Source organism: Octopus bimaculoides, chromosome 8, assembly GCF_001194135.2.
Source record: "Octopus bimaculoides isolate UCB-OBI-ISO-001 chromosome 8, ASM119413v2, whole genome shotgun sequence".
Classification (NCBI taxonomy): domain Eukaryota; kingdom Metazoa; phylum Mollusca; class Cephalopoda; order Octopoda; family Octopodidae; genus Octopus; species Octopus bimaculoides.
The window spans coordinates 5618231-5622223 of NC_068988.1; the positions used below are offsets into that span (position 1 = coordinate 5618231).

General features: G+C 34.3%; 1 protein-coding gene across 2 annotated transcripts in view; it reads left to right on the top strand.

The window, feature by feature from the left end:
• The window catches only part of LOC106880487 (uncharacterized), a 66713-nt gene that overhangs the window by 53109 nt on the left and 9611 nt on the right, over positions 1-3993 (top strand). The window lies entirely within an intron of this gene.

Genomic DNA, 3993 nt, shown 5'->3' on the forward strand with positions numbered 1-3993 from the left:
TATATATTTCAGTCAGAGTGGCTTTTTATACGGCGCCGAGTTTACAATCCTGGGAAATTTCGAACCTGAATTCTCATTCCTACGGTATTTTTCGATGTTATTATTATTATTATTATTATTATTATTATTATTATTATTATTATTATTATTATTATCATTCAGGCCACTACGCCATACACTCACGGGCATATGGCGTAGGGGTTAAGAGCGCGGGCTTCTAAACCCAAGATTCCGAGTTCGATTCCAGGCAGTGACCTGAATAATAGTAATAATAATTATCATCATCATTATTATTATTATTATCATCATCATACGCATACAGTTGGCTTCCCTTCTTTTGTAATATATGAATTAGGTACATTTCATGTACCAAGATCTTTGTAATTGAATAACTCCTCTCAGCAAAATTGCTGGTCCTTTGTCAAAATTGGAAACCGTTATTCCTTGTAGCAAGACGTCACATGCATCCAAAGGTAATAAGGTCAAAGAAGGTAACAACTGTTTCAGATGAGAGTTTGCTTCATTTAAAGCCTAGTATCCGCTCTTAGAAAATTAAAGTATATTGATACTTTCAGTATTTGCATAATATAATCTTAGCGCTACATTGTGATTTTTAGATTATTGTGCTGGTTATTATTCTAAGTATGATTATAGTAATGGCTCAATTTTTATTCTGTGCTACGTGTATAAACGGAATAAATTAAATACGCCATTCAGTTTTAAACAGCTTTTTTTTTTATATATTGTGTTCTTTAGGAGATACACATGTTAGGCTGGTTTCACTGGTCTGTGGATACTATTCGTCTCTAGAGTTACCGTTTATTATTGTCCATAGAATTGATGCATTTCTAGCTATTAAAATTAAAAATTTCACTCAACCGGAATATCTGCTTTGCATAATGCACATTTGAATGCACAATTACCAAACGTAGGCTCGTGCATATAACTATGTACACAAAGAAAAAAAAAATTAGCTCTACATAACTGTATATTTACCTGGAAGTGATGTTATTGACACGCTGAACAAAGGAATTATCTTTATAACAATGCTATCTATAACAAACATCGATTGTTTGTTCAATCATAATTCTTAAATATAATTTATTTTTCTATAAATTTCGACTTGCTTTTCATTGCTTAACAGTTTGTACTACTGCTGCTATTACAAGCAATAAAAATTACTTATGAAGAATTTATTACAGTAAGTGTCATTTATATTGTGCATACATTAATTGCTGTGGAGGCGCAATGGCCCAGTGGTTAGGGCAGCGGACTCACGGTCATAGGATCGCGGTTTCGATTCCCAGACCGGGCGTTGTAAGTGTTTATTGAGCGAAAACACCTAAAAAGCTCCACAAGGCTCCGGCAGGGGATGGTGGCGAACCCTGCTGTACTCTTTCATCACAACTTTCTCTCACTCTTACTTCCTATTTCTGTTGTGCCTGTAATTCAAAGGGTCAGCCTTGTCACACTGTGTCACGCTGAATATCCCCGAGAACTACGTTAAGGGTACACGTGTCTGTGGAGTGCTCAGCCACTTGCACGTTAATTTCACGAGCAGGCTGTTCCGTTGATCGGATCAACTGGAACCCTCGTCGTCGTAACCGACGGAGTGCCAACAACATTAATTGCTATATAAAAAGTAAGCGTTATAACTTATGCAGCAAAAGTGACATTTTAGTTTACGTCGGGAACATTTAGTCCTTATGCACTTAGTATAAACAGTATTACTTGTGTTGAGCCCTGTAATATACAAACTACTGCAGACAGAAGGCAGTAATGCTAAATGTACTGAATTTACTTTGAACATGTACAAATGCATCATGGCCTTACAGGGACTACAAACGTTTACTTCAAATACAGAGCCGTGTCATTCAATCCTCGGTTCTTGGGAGTCATTTAATGCACATATCGAGGAATACAAATCAAAACCAATAAAAGATTCAGATCTGAATTCATTCCTCAAGAAAATTAAACGGTTTTCAATTTTGTGCTAGTCTCCTTCCAAAACGAATAAAGAAATTTGGAAATCATCTGGATTAAAGGATCGCCTTTTGTATTGTTTGCTGCTTATTGTTTATTTGTTTGTTATTACTGATACCATAAAATTTCTGTGGTTTTTAATTCAAGTTTCCACTCTGAATAACGTCCGTGTTTTTGCAGACGGCTCCCTTCCATAACTAAAGAGGTTTCCATGTCTAGTTTCAGCAACTATAATATGGAATAGGTATATCGTTAATCAGCTAATACAAGAATTCGGGAATTATATTCCAATAAACCAAAGTACCAAATACATGGCTAGATATAACAAATATGGAATGTTAGATATGACACTGCATTTGGTTATAGGTGTACCTCTGTGTTTTGTGACACAAATAATATTGCCGTTGTTTTTAAAGGAACCGAATTTTTTCTCAATGTCATTGTTTTTCCGCTGACAACTGACAGTAATGGCTACATCCTTGGTTTGGTAATGAATTTGACATCAAATTTACTAACTTTAATTCTCTTCATTCCTAACACTGCAATGATCCAGATTATCTCAATGATCCAGATAATCGTTTCAGTTATTACAGATGAGTTTAAATGTTTGTCAAAGAAATTTGAAAAATATGTTAGTGAAAAGGCAAGATGAACATGCTGGAATATTTGACGCACACACACACGACTGTAAAATAATCTTGTTATCAAAAATCATGGTAAACTTTGCCATTTATTAAACATGTTTGTGTGTAAGAAATTGCTTCTAATTATGTTTGAACATAAATTATTCATATATTGATTGACAAGGGTACTTTCTAATTTTTTATATATAAATTTGGCATCATCCTAATATAACTCCCACACATGAAATCACCTGTTTGTAAGCGCATTATATTAAACAACTATTGATTCTACATATCATCAGTCGAATCCTGCAGGTTATTCACAACAGTGTGTGTTTTTCAGTCCACCTTTTCTTCAGTATATTGTAGAACTACACTTTGAATTGTTCATCATTTTTAACTTCAATTCAGTTTTTTCTAATCTATTTCCCTCTCGCGTAGATCACATCTAGTTTGTATCTTATCGTTTTCTTATACAGCGAGAAATCTGTTTAGCTTCACATATGTTGTTTCATTAGAGTTTTGTTGGCAGGTTTCGTCCACATTCTGGTTTAACAGCTGTACTTCATACTTCAATGACATCAGCGAAATCTACATTATTTCATGCATAAAGATTAGCATCCCTCAACTCGCCATTGGAGACCGTTAAAAATATCATGGGATTCATCCATCTCCTTTTCTAAATATAGCATAAAATACAGAGTCTAGCATACATTGTATCTGAAAAAAATTGACAATGATCTTTGGAACAGGAGGATGGCGGTTACGCCACACGAGTAAAACTTTATTAGGAGGTAATCCAGTAATAACTGAATAATCAAAGGAATAGCAGGATGGTTAGTAATAACTGAATAATCAAAGGAATAGCAGGATGGTTAGTAATAACTGAATAATCAAAGGAATAGCAGGACGGATAATTAATTATATATATTTTACCACACCTATATTACAAGCATATATTTATTCCATTGATTGCAGAACACCTAAGTATTAATCAATGTTCTTTCTATTATTTGTGTTAGAACTTTAATTATTGGGTGTGGACTGAATTTACTAATCAGAAGGCTTATATAAATATATGTTTGTATTAGTTTATATGCACATACATTTACCTAAGTATACATGCACAGACTCATATGTATCTTTTGGTTTTCTGGTCGGGCACATAACATTGCCCAATTCTACTGTATGCTGTGGATATCTATTTCTGACACACACACACACATGCGTATATATAATGTTTTGTATATTAAGTCCAACCCCTAATGAATCCTTTTAATTGAAATACACACACACACACACGTATATATATAAATACACACACACACACACACACACACACACACACACACACACACACACACACACACACACACACACACACACA